Here is a 14,160-nt window from a genome sequence, read left to right as displayed (position 1 = left end):
GACATTTCGCCGAAAAGTTGTCAAGAGACAAACATTATTTTGATTAAATACCTTGCCTTCATAGCTAAGGGTTGAGACTATTATACAGAGCCGGATAGAGTTCTGCTATTCAAAAAGTTACTTTGAAGTACTCAGGAGGAGGAACCCGCCTTGCAATGCCGAAGACAACCCACGTGCCGAACATATCGTCATAGAAGACTAGTTCAAGGGTGATGTCTACTACACAACCTTCTTCTTGTTGATGTTGTTGGGCCTCCAAGTGTAGAGATTTGTAGGACAGTAGCAAATTTCCCTCAAGTGGATGACCTAAGGTTTATCAATCCGTGGGAGGCATAGGATGAAGATGGTCTCTCTCAAACAACCCTGCAACCAAATAACAAAGAGTCTCTTGTGTCCCCAACACACCCAATACAATGGTAATTGTATAGGTGCACAAGTTCGGCGAAGAGATGGTGATACAAGTGCAATATGGATGGTAGATATAGGCTTTTGTAATCTGAAAATATAAAAACAACAAGGTAACTAATGATAAAAGTGAGCACAAACAATATTGCAATGCGTTGAAACAAGGCCTAGGGTTCATACTTTCACTAGTGCAAGTTCTCTCAACAATAATAACATAATTGGATCATATAACAATCCGTCAACATCCAACAAAGAGTCACTCCAAAGTCACTAATAGCGGAGAACAAATGAAGAGCTTATTGTAGGGTACGAAACCACCTCAAAGTTATTCTTTCTGATCGATCTATTCAAGAGTCCGTAGTAAAATAACACGAAGCTATTCTTTCTGTTAGATCTATCCTAGAGTTTGTACTAGAATAACATAAGACGCAAATCAACCAAAACTCTAATGTCACCTAGATACTCCAATGTCACCTCAAGTATCCGTGGGTATGATTATACGGTATGCATCACACAATCTCAGATTCATCTATTCAACCAACACAAAGAACTTCAAAGAGTGCCCCAAAGTTTCTATCAGAGAGTGAAGACAAAAACGTGTGCCAACCGCTATGCATAAGTTCACGAGGTCACGGAACTCGAAATTTGATCACCAAGACATACATCAAGTGGATCACGTGAATATCCCATTGTCACCACAGATAAGCACATGCAAGACATACATCAAGTTTTCTCAAATCCTTATAGACTCAATCCAATAAGATAACTTTAAAGGGAAAAGTAAATCCATTACAAGAGAGTAGAGGGGGAGAAACATCATAAGATCCAACTATAATAGCAAAGCTCGCGATACATCAAGATCGTGCCGAATCAAGAACACGAGAGAGAGAGAGATCAAACACATAGCTACTGCTACATACCCTCAGCCCCGAGGGTGAACTACTCCCTCCTCATCATGGAGAGCGCCAGGATGATGAAAATGGCCACCGGAGAGGCATTCCCCCCTTCGACAGGGTGCCGGAATGGGTCTAGATTGGTTTTCGGTGGCTACTGAGGCTTGAAGTGGCAGAACTCCCAATCTAGGTTATTTTTTGGAGGTTTATATATTTATAGGAATTTTTGGCGTCAGGAACAATTCAGGAGGGTCCCCGAGTCATCCACGAGATAGGGCGGCGCGCCCAGGGGGTAGGACGCGCCCCCCACCCTCGTGGATGGCCCGGGACTCTTATGGCCCAACTATTTTACTCCAGGGCTTCTTTTCGTCCATAAAAATCATCAAAAATTGGCACGCCAATTGGACTCCGTTTGGTATTCCTTTTCTATGAAACTCAAAAACAAGGAAAAAACAAAAAATGGCACTCGGCTCTAGGTTAATAGGTTAGTCCCAAAAATCATATAAAATACCATATAAATGCATATAAAACATCCTAGATGGATAATATAATAGCATGGAACAATTAAAAATTATAGATACGTTGGAGACGTATCAAGCATCCCCAAGCTTAATTCCTGCTCGTCCTCGAGTTGGTAAATGATAAAAACAGAAATTTTGATGTGGAATGCTACCTAACATAACTTCAGTGTAATTTCTTTATTGTGGCATGAATGTTCAGATCCAAAAGATTCAAGCCAAAAGTTTAGTATTGACATAAAAATAATAATACTTCAAGCATGCTAACCAAGCAATTATGTCTTATCAAAATAACATAGCCAAAGAAAGCTTATCCCTACAGAATCATATAGTTTGGCCATGCTTCATTTTCTTTCAACTTTCACGCAATATATGAGCGCGAGCCATGGACATAGCACTATGGGTGGAATAGAATAGGATGATGGAGGTTGTATGAGAAGACAAAAAAGGAGAAAGTCTCACATTGATGCAGCTAATCAATGGGCTATGGAGATGCCCATCAATTGATGTCAATGCAAGGAGTAGGGATTACCATGCAATGGATGCACTAGAGCTATAAATATATGAAAGATAAACAAAAGAAACTAAGTGGGTGTGCATCCAACTTGCTTGCTCACGAAAACCTAGGGCATTTTGAGGAAGCTCATCATTGGAATATACAAGCCAAGTTCTATAATGAAAAATTCCCACTAGTATATGAAAGTCACAAAATAAGAGACTCTCTATCATGAAGATCATGGTGCTACTTTAAAGCACAAGTGTGGAAAAAGGATAGTAACATTGCCCCTTCTGTCTTTTTCTCTCATTTTTTATTTGAGCCTTTTTCTCTTTTTTATGGCCTCTTTTTTTATTTGGGTTTCTTTGGCATCTTATATATTATTTGTTTCATCGGGAATCTCATCCCGATTTGTGGGGGGATCACAGTCTCCATCATCCATTCCTCACATGGGACAATGCTCTAATAATGAAAATAATCACACTTCTATTTACTTACAACTCAAGAATTACAACTCGATACTTGGAACAAAATATGACTCTATGTGAATGCCTCCGGCAGTGTACCGGGTTGTGCAATGAATCAAGAGTGACATGTATGAAAGAATTATGAAGGTGGATTTGCCACAAATACGATGTCAACTTCATGATCATGCAAAGCAATATGACAATGATGGAGCGTGTCATAATAAACGGAACAGTGGAAAGTTGCATGGCAATATATCTCGGAATGGCTATGGAAATGCCATAATAGGTAGGTATGGTGGCTGTTTTGAGGAAGATATAAGGAGGTTTATGTGTGATAGAGCGTATCATATCACGGGGTTTGGATGCACCAGCGAAGTTTGCACCAACTCTCGAGGTGAGAAAGGGCAATGCATAGTACCGAAGAGGCTAGCAATGATGGAAGGGCGAGAGTGCGTATAATCCATGGACTCAACATTACTCATAAAGAACTCACATACTTATTGCAATAATCTACAAGTCATCAAAACCAAGCACTACGCGCATGCTCCTAGGGGGATAGATTGGTAGGAAAATATGATGGCTCGTCCCCGACCGCCACTCATAAGGAAGGCACTCAAAGAACACCTCATGCTTCAAATTTGTCACACAATAGTTACCATACGTGCATGCTACGGGACTTGCAAACCTCAACACAATTATTTCTCAATTTCACAATTACTCAACTAGCACGACTCTAATATTACCATCTTTATATCTAAAAACAATTATCAAGTATCAAATTATTCAATGCACTCTATATGAAAGTTTTTATTATACCCATCTTGAATGCCCATCATATTAGGACTAATTTCATAACCAAAGCAAATTACCATGCTGTTCTAAAAGACTCTCAAAATAATATAAGTGAAGCATGAGAGTTCATTAATTTCTTCAAAATAAAACCACAGTCGTTCTCTAAAAGATATAAGTGAAGCACTAGAGCAGACGACAAACTACTCAAAAAGATATATGTGAAGATCAATGAGTAGTTGAATAATTATGTAACTATGTGAAGACTCTCTAACATTTAAGAATTTCAGATATTGGTATTTTATTCAAACAGAAAGCAAAATAAAATAAAATAAAATGACGCTCCTAGAAAAACACATATCATGTGGTGAATAAAAATATAGCCTCAAGTGAAGTTACCGATAAACGAAGAGGAAAGAGGGGATGCCTTCCGGGGTAGCCCCAAGCTTAGGCTCTTGGTTGTCCTTGAATATTACCTTGGGGTGCCTTGGGCATCCCCAAGCTTAGGCTCTTGCCACTCCTTATTCCATAGTCCATCGAATCTTTACCCAAACTTGAAAACTTCACAACACAAAACTCAACAGAAAACTCGTAAGCTCAGTTAGTATAAGAAAATAAAATCACCACTTTTGGTACTGTTGTGAACTCATTATTTATTTATATTGGTTTAATATCTACTATATTCCAACTTCTCTATGGTTCATACCCTCCGATACTACTCATAGATTCATCAAAATAATCAAACAACACAATGAAAACAGAATCTGTCAAAAACAGAACAGTGTGTAGCAATCTGGAGGTTTCCAATACTTCTGTAACTCCAAAAATTCTGAAAAATTAGGACGACCAGGAAAATTTGTATATTGATCTGCTGCAGTTCGAATTGGTATTTTATCGCTCTCTGGTAAAAGATGAAAATTATTTTCGTGAGCGCATACTTTTTGTTTTTATCAGCAAGATCAAACAATAATCACCCAAGAAGATCCTAAAGGCTTTACTTGGCACAAACACTAATTAAAACATAAAAACACAATCATAACAGAGGCTAGATGAATTATTTATTACTAAACAGGAACAAAAAGTAAAGAGCAAAATTGGGTTGCCTCCCAACAAGCCCTATCGTTTTAACGGCCCTAGCTAGGCATGATGATTTCAATGATTCTCACATAAAAGATAAGAATTGAAATATAAAGGGAGCATCATGAAGCATATGACTAGCACTTTTAAGTCTAACCCACTTCCTATGCATTGGGATTTTGTGAGAAAACAACTTATGGGAACAAGAATCAACTTGCATAGGAAGGTAAAGCAGGCAAAACTTCCAGATTTTCAACCCATAGAGAGGAAACTTGATATTATTGCAATATGTAGAAGCATATGTTCCTCTCTCATAATAATTTTCAATAGCATCATGAATGAATTCAACAATATAACTATCACATAAAACATTCTTTTCATGATCTACAAGCATAGAAAATTTACTATTCTCCACATAAGCAAAATTCTTCTCATTCGGAATAGTGGGAGTATCATAAGAAATTCGAATACTATAAATGGTTTCCGTATTAAAAGAGTAATGTTCATGAAAAGGGTAATCATAATCATGATAAGAATTATAAATATAATCATCACTACTTTTTATAGCATAAGTGTCATCACAATAATCATCATAAGTAGCAATAATCAATTGAAACCTCTTCCAAAATAGTGGAATCATTACTAAATAAAGTCATGACCTCTCCAAATCCACTTTCATAATTGTCACAATAAGATTCAACACCCTCCAAAATAGTGGGATCATTACTTCCTAAAGTTGACACTCTTCCAAACCCACTTTCATCAATATAACCATCATAAATAGGAGGCATGCTATTATCATAATAAATTTTCATATCAAAACTTGGGAGGTTAAATATATCATCTTCATGAAACATAGCATCCCCAAGCTTGGGACAAACATTAATTGCAGCAAATAAATTCTCAAACACGTCATTCTCATCAAACATAGCATCCCCTAGCTTGGGCCTTTGCATATCATAAGCATAATCACTCTCATCATTAAGAGAATGGATATCACCAATAGTATAGCAATTATCATCATCACAATTAGTAATAGGAGCAACATCATTTGGGAGGGATACCTTTTTACCTTTGCTTCTCCGTCTTTTCTTTTTCTTCTTCACATTATGTGTGGGTTTAATCCTCTTTTTGGAGCTCCTTATTAATGAGATTGGTTGAATAGAAGGCTCCTCCTCGTTACCTGATTCATCATAAGAAATAATAGGAGGATATTGGGAAGTCTCTTCCCTTTCATTAATATTCTCTTCATCTTCTATTTGTTTTCTTGTCCTTATGTAATTGGCAATATAAGGATTTTAAATGCAATTCACCGCACAATACATATAAATTTCCTATAGATCAAAATCAAGAACTTTACCAAGGACAAATTCTGGAAGATCCTTAGTTATACGTTTCATTTCTTCATAACCCACAAGCAAACTAAGTTCATTATGATGTGCAAGGGAAATCAAGTCATCACAATTTTTGGACGCGATTCGATCATGAAACAATTTGCATTGGATATTTAAATGACCACGTTCATTGCAAAGTTCACAAGGATGGCTAAGAAAATTTAAATTTTCAGCACAAACATCTAGCCTTTCTTGCAACCATTTAGTTTCTGAATACTTATGCCTCTTGCAAAATCTATCTTCCCTATTTGGTGTGTACTTGCAAACTCTATGCACTCCACAAAAATTAACATGCTTATAAGATACATTTTCATCATGACTAGTGCAATCATCATTAGTACTATGGATATTCAAAGAGTTCATACTAACAACACTGCAATCATGCTCATCATTCAAAGATTTAGGGCCAAACATTTTAATGCATTCTTCTTCTAACACTTTGGCACAATTATCGGAATCCTTATTTTCACGAAAGATATTAAAAAGATGAAACATATGAGGCAACCTCAATTCTATTTTTTTGTAGTTTTCTTTTATAGACTAAACTAGTGATAAAACAAGAAACAAAAAGATTTGATTGTAAGGTCTAAAGATATACCTTCAAGCACTAACCTCCCCAGCAACGGCGCCAGAAAAGAGCTTGATGTCTACTACACAACCTTCTTCTTGTAGACGTTGTTGGGCCTCCAAGTGCAGAGGTTTGTAGGACAGTAGCAAATTTCCCTCAAGTGGATGACCTAAGGTTTATCAATCCGTGAGAGGCGTAGGATGAAGATGGTCTCTCTCAAACAACCCTGCAGCCAAATAACAAAGAGTCTCTTGTGTCCCCAACACACCTAATACAATGGTAAATTGTATATGTGCACTAGTTCAGCGAAGAGATGGTGATACAAGTGCAATATGGATGGTAGATATAGGTTTTTGTAATCTGAAAATATAAAAACAGCAAGGTAACTAATGATAAAAGTGAACACAAACGGTCTTGCAATGCGTTGAAACAAGGCCTAGGGTTCATACTTTCACCTATGCAAGTTCTCTCAACAATAATAACATAATTGGATCATATAACAATCCCTCAACATGCAACAAAGAGTCACTCCAAAGTCACTAATAGTGGAGAACAAACGAAGATATTATTGTAGGGTACAAAACCACCTCAAAGTTATTCCTTCCGATTGATCTATTCAAGAGTCCATAGTAAAATAACACGAAGCTATTCTTTTCGTTCGATCTATCCTAGAGTTCGTACTAGAATAACACCTTAAGACGCAAATCAACCAAAACCCTAATGTCACCTAGATACTCCAATGTCACCTCAAGTATCCGTGGGTATGATTGTACGATATGCATCACACAATCTCAGATTCATCTATTCAACCAACACAAAGAACTTCAAAGAATGCCCCAAAGTTTCTACCAGAGAGTCAAGACGAAAACGTGTGCCAACCCCTCTGCATAAGTTCACGAGGCCACGGAACTCGCAAGTCGATCACTAAGACATACATCAAGTGGATCATGTGAATATCCCATTGTCACCACAGATAAGCACATGCAAGACATACATCAAGTGTTCTCAAATCCTTAAAGACTCAATTCGATAAGATAACTTCAAAGGGAAAACTCAATCCATTACAAGAGAGTAGTGGGGGAGAAACATCATAAGATCCAACTGTAATAGCAAAGCTCACGATACATCAAGATCGTGCCGAATCAAGAACACGAGATAGGCAGAGAGATCAAACACATAGCTACTGGTACATACCCTCAGCCCCGAGGTGAACTACTCCCTCCCCCCTTCGGCAGTGTGCCAAAACAGGTTTATATTGTTTTCGGTGGGTACAGAGGCTTGCGGCGGCGAAACTCCCGATCTAGGTTATTTTCTGGAGGTTTATGTATTATATGAATTTTTGGGGTCAGGAACAAGTCAAGGAGGGTCCCTGGGTCATCCATGAGATAGGGCGGCCCGCCGGGGGGGGGGGGGGTAGGGTGCACCCCCACCCTCGTGGACGGCCCATGACTCTTCTGTCCCAACTCTTTTACTTCGGGGGCTTCTTTTGGTCCATAAAAAATCATCAAGAATTGGCACGCCAATTGGACTCCGTTTGGTATTCCTTTTCTGTAAAACTCAAAAAACAAGGACAAAATAGAAATTGGCACTGGGCTCTAGGTTAATAGGTTAGTCCCAAAAATCATATAAAATACCATATAAATGCATATAGAACATCCTAGATGGATAATATAATAGCATGGAACACTCAAAAATTATAGATACGTTGGAGATGTATCAAGGGGCTACTGAGGGAGTCCTGGATTAGGGGGTCCTCGGGTGTCCGAACTACTTAATGTGGGCCGGACTGATGGGCTGTGAAGATACAAGGCAAAAGACCTTCCCTAGTGTCTAGGTAGGACTCTCATATGCGTGGATGGCAAGATTGGTGTCCGGATATGTAATTTCCTTCCTCCGCAAGCCAACTCTGTACAACCCTAGGCCCCTCTGGTGTATATATAAACCGGAGGGTTTAGTCCGTAGAGGCGATCGGAATTCATACAGGCTAGATATCTAGGGTTTAGCCACTTCGATCTCGAGGTAGATCAACTCTTGTAACCCCTATACTCATCAAATATAATCAAGTAGGACATAGGGTTTTACCTCCATCAAGAGGGACCAAACCTTGGTAAACATCGTGTCCCCTTTGTCCCTTGTTACCTTTGATCCTCAAACGCACAGTTCTGGACCCCCTACCCGAGATCGGCCGGTTTTGATGGAGGTAATTCCCTCTTCGTGCATGCTCATGTCAGCACCCCTCTTCATGCATGCTCCTAGTGTATTTGTGCTAACCTACTAGTGTGGACTCATGCACTCTTCATGCACTCTGCCAAACACCGAAAAGTGGGTCGAGTAGGGAACTTTTGCTCCCATCCCATGCACCCTTCATACACCATGCCTAGCAGTGATTCATGCTTCATATGGTTCATGTTATGCGGAGTACTGTAGCACCGTACTCTCCGTGCGCAGTAGACCTAGTTTTGTTAACATTGATCTCACCATTCATTCTCGACCGCAGTGTCAAAAAAGGGGTATGTTACATTACTGTTCATATAGTTGACATGCGCACAACATCATTTGTTATCGTCATATCTTACTACACTAGCAACAAGATTATGTAGTACTGACGTAGGAACCACTGAACATGCCTAGTAGTATGAGCACCATGTAAGTTCAAGTGGCTGCCGTGTTTCGCACTCCTCCATCGTAAGAGTGGAAACGCTTGCTGTAATAATTTTTTTTTCTTCAGAAAAAGTGGACATGCTCTACCATGCGGATCCTCCTTGACGATCGTCGGGAACCTTGATACTCACTTTCACCAACGTGTGGGACAGCCAGCATTAGGGTCCACTAGCCATGCACTAAATTAATATGTACTAGAGTGCCCAACTGCAAAGTAGACTACCCCAATTGAAGCGTTGCAGTAATTTCCAATGAGCCGTCAAATGAAAAAACCCACCTTTCCAGCAGTTAGTTGGACGAACGAAGCAACCATCATTTCAATCTTCTCCCTCAGCTTCCTCTCTTGAAGAAAACCCCAACTCGCTTCTCCCTAATCTTGTTTCTCATTTCTTCAAGAAAACCCCGACCTGCTTCTGCCATTGTTCTTCTCTCCCAAAGAAGGAAAGGTGAGCACATCAATGGTGTTGATTCTGGCCAAGGCACGGTCTTCCAACCCCAAGAATGATCCTATAACTCCCTCTCTATTCTTCTTTTGGGTTGGTGATTATGGTTTCTTTTCTTTTATTTCTATTTGACAGTTTCTTGATGGACCCTGGAGCACCAGTTGAAGTGATGTCTATGGCTCTATCCAAAACAGTCGAGGCTCAAGGTACGAAGAAGCGCAAGAACCCCGCTGATACTACCGCAGACAAGCTCAAGGCCATCGCCCTGTCCAAGGCCCCCTCTCCGGGATCCCTCATTAAGCAAGTCCAGGTAATATCTCTTCTTGATGATCTTTTTCTAGATCTTGATCATGTTTTTCATCTAACACATAGTACTATTACTAGTAGTACAACTTTCTGGGTGATCTTGCATGTGATTTTTGTGCGCCAAATGACGGTTCTAAATTCCTCTTTTGACCAAAACATGCGAGAGGTTGACACTGATTCCTTATAGATTACTTTCAACTACTTTATGAACATCAATGCTACCTTTGAAGAGAGTATATTAGCCTTAGTAACTTGTGTTATGGATATTGCAAGTAATCCCTCTGTTCTCATGCCCTTGAAGACATGTTCTAGTGTCTTTGTTCACTCATTTCTGTGTGTATATGTAGTCTTACATGGAGTAAAATATGGAAACTCATCTTATATTTCTGAACGGAGGTAGTAATAAAATATTTGGTTTCTGTTTAAATTAGAACCAGGTCCGCGGTGGAGATGAAGTTCTCAAAGTCATGTCGTGTTAACTTGAAGACCTGACGATGAGTTCTACTGCAAAACTATCCAGTTGTTGTGTCCTTGTCACCTCGTGTCATGAACTAGTGTTTTCCTATAGCATTGTTTTCAGGCGTGTTCTTGAGGTTGTACTTCACCAAAATAATCTTCTGGCTATGCCTTCGATTATGAAGGGTGTGGTTCTTGTAAAGCTTCCCGACAAATCTGATGCGGACTGTCTTCATCGTCATGTTTATGAGTGGAAAGACCACTCTCTTAGGTTCTCCAAGGTTGACGATATGGTGCTGGTGCTGCTAGACATCTCTCATGAAGTCCATGGCCTAGTCAGTTATGCGGGGTACATCCCGTAGGTCGGTGGCATGAAATAGTCTGCAGAGTTTAGTTAGTTCAACTTTGCTTGTCTGTAGTAAGTTCTATTGTTCAGTACTTGATTCGTGTGTGTGAACCCTGTATTATTTAGTACTGCCGCTTTTGTTGTGTGGTGAGTCCCAAGAACAGTCTATGTTTATGTCCGTCCACTCAATTTAGTCTGTATATTTTGAAGTATCCAGATCATATTTTTTGTGAGGATGGTTTATCAATTATGGTTACACTCCAATATCTGTATGCGTTGCAGGGTTTATCGCACCCACCAGGATTTCTAATCCCATGGATGTTCGGTCCATCCGATTTGTCACGACCTTTGGACTGTCCTGCTTGTGGGAGTAAGCGGGGGCCCTGCATGCCACATGTAATTAGACGATTGATACGTCCATTTTGCATGATGCTTTTATATTGATATTTAATGCATTATGGGCTATTATTAGACATTATATCACAATACTTATGCCTTTTCTCTCTTATTTCACAAGGTTTACATGAAGAGGGAGAATGCCACCAGCTGGAATTCTGGGCTGGAAAAGGACAAAATATTAGAGGCCTATTCTGCACAACTCCAAAAGTCCTGAAACTTCAAGGAGCATGTTTTTGGAATAAATAAAAAATATTGGATGAAGAAAGTACCAGAGGGGGCCCACCAGCTAGCCACAAGGGTGGAGGGCGCGCCCCACCCCCTGGGTGCTCCCCCGCCCCCTGGGCGTGCCCCTGACCTTGTGGGCCCCTGGCAGGCCTCCGGTGCCCATCTTTGGCTATATGGTGTCGTTTACCTTGGAAAAATTAAGAAGAAGCTTTCAGGACAAAGCGCCGCCGTCTCGAGGTGGAACCTGGGCAGAACCAATCTAGAGCTCCGGCGGAGCTGTTCTGCCGGGGAAACATCCCTCTCGGAGGGGGAAATCATCGCCATCGTCATCACCATCTATCCTCTCACTGAGAGGGGGTCAATATCCATCAACATCTTCATCAGCACCATCTCCTCTCAAAGCCTAGTTCATGTCTTGTATTCGATCTTGGTCCCAAAACCTCAGATTGGTACTTGTGGGTTGCTGGTAGTGTTGATTACGCCTTGTAGTTGATGCTAGTTGGTTTATCCGGTGGAAGATTATATTTTCAGATCCTTAATGATAATAAATACTCCTCTGATTATGATTATGAATATGCTTTGTGAGTAGTTACGTTTGTTCCCGAGGACATGGGAGAAGTCTTGTTATAAGTAATCATGTGAATTTGGTATTCGTTCGATATTTTGATGAGATGTATGTCGTGTTTCCTCTAGTGGTGTTATGTGAACATCGACTACATGACACTTCACCATTATTTGGGTCTAGGGGGAGGCTTTGGGAAGTAATAAGTAGATCATGAGTTGCTAGAGTGACAGAAGCTTGAGCCCTAGTTTATGCGTTGCTTCATAAGGGGCTCATTTGGATCCATATATTTCATGCTATGGTTAGGTTTACCTTAATACTTCTTTCGTAGTTGTGGATGCTTGCGAGATGGGTTAATCATAAGTGGGAGGCTTGTCCAAGGAAGGGCAACACCCAAGCACTGGTCCACCCATATATCAAATTATCAAAGTAACGAACGCGAATCATATGAGCATGATGAAACTAGCTTGACAATTGTAACACCCACGATGCGGCTATATCTCCCACGTGTCGGAGCACGACTTAGAGGCATAACCGCATAGTAGGCGTCGCAAGAGGGGTAATCTTTACACATCCCATGTACTAAATAAGAAAGAGATAAAGACTTGGCTTACAATCGCCACTTCACACAATACATAAATATAGCATTACATCATCCAGATACAATCAAGGTCCGACTACGGAACCAAAATAAAGACAACCCCAAATGCATAGGTCCCCGATCGCCCCAACTGGCTCCACTACTGATCGTCCGGAGAGGAAACATAGTAACGTCCAGAATATTCATCGAACTCCCACTTGAGTCCGATCGCGTCCCCTGCACTGGCATCATCGGCACCTGCATCTGGTTTTGGAAGTAATCTGTGAGTCACGGGGACTCAGCAATCTCACACCCTCGTGATCAAGACTATTTAAGCTTAAGGTAGGAAAGGGGGGGGGTAGTGAGGTGGAGCTGCAACAAGCACTAGCATATATGGTGGCTAACTTACGCAAATGAGAGCGAGAAGAGAAGCAAAGCACGGTCGAGAAGCTATAAGATCAAGAAGTGATCCTAGAACTACTTACGTTCAAGCATAACATGAGACCGTGTTCTCTTCCCGGACTCTGCCGAAAAGAGACCATCACGGCTACACACACTGTTGATTCATTTTAATTAAGTTAAGTGTCAGGTTTTCTACAACCAAATATTAAAAAATTCCCATCTGCCCATAACTGCGGGCACGACTTTCAAAAGTTCAAAAACCTGCAGGGGTGTCCCAGCTTAGCCCATCACAAGCTCTCACGGTCAACGATGGATATTCCTTCTCCCAGGAAGACACGATCAGACTCAGAATCTCGGTTACAAGACATTTCAACAATGGTAAAACAAGACCAGCAAAGCCGCCCGAATGTGCCGACAAATCCCGATAGGAGCTGCACATATCTCGTTCTTAGGGCACACCGGATGGGCAAGACGTCGGGTTGGCATAGACCCTGGTTGCCCAGGGGGCGCCGGACATCGCCCAGTTTGGACCAACACTTAGAGAAGCACTGGCCTGGGGGGGGGGGGTTAAAATAAAGATGACCCTTGAGTCCACGAAACCCAAGGGAAAAAAGGCTTAGGTGGCAAATGGTAAAAACAAGATTGGGCCTTGCTGGAGGAGTTTTATTCAAGGCGAACTGTCAAGGGGTTCCCATTATAACCCAACAGCGTAAGGAACGCAAAATCAAGGAACATAACACCGATATGCCGGAAACTAGGGCGGCAAGAGTGGAACAAAACACCAGGCATAAGGTCGAGCCTTCCACCCTTTACCAAGTATATAGGTGCATTAAAGTAAGCAAGATATAATAATGATATCCCAACAATAATCATGTTCCAAAAAGGAACAAACTCCATCTTCACCCGCAACTAGCAACGCTATAAGAGGGGCCGAGCAAAGCAGTAACATAGCCAAACAACGGTTTGCTAGGACAAGGTGGGTTAGAGGGTTGACATGGCAATATGGGTGGCATGATATAGCAAGTGGTAGGTATCACAGCATAGCAAAAGAGCGAGCAACTAGCAAGCAAAGATAGAAGTGATTTCGAGGGTATGGTCATCTTTCCTGCAAAGTTCTCCGAGTTGACGTAAGCTTGATCCTCGTAAGCGTACTCAACGGGTTCCTCGATCACA

Source organism: Triticum urartu, chromosome 6A, assembly GCF_056163025.1.
Source record: "Triticum urartu cultivar PI428250 chromosome 6A, HENAU_Tu73, whole genome shotgun sequence".
NCBI lineage: Eukaryota > Viridiplantae > Streptophyta > Magnoliopsida > Poales > Poaceae > Triticum > Triticum urartu.
The sequence above is the reverse complement of the archived record's forward strand: the minus strand, read 5'-3'. Positions refer to the sequence as shown.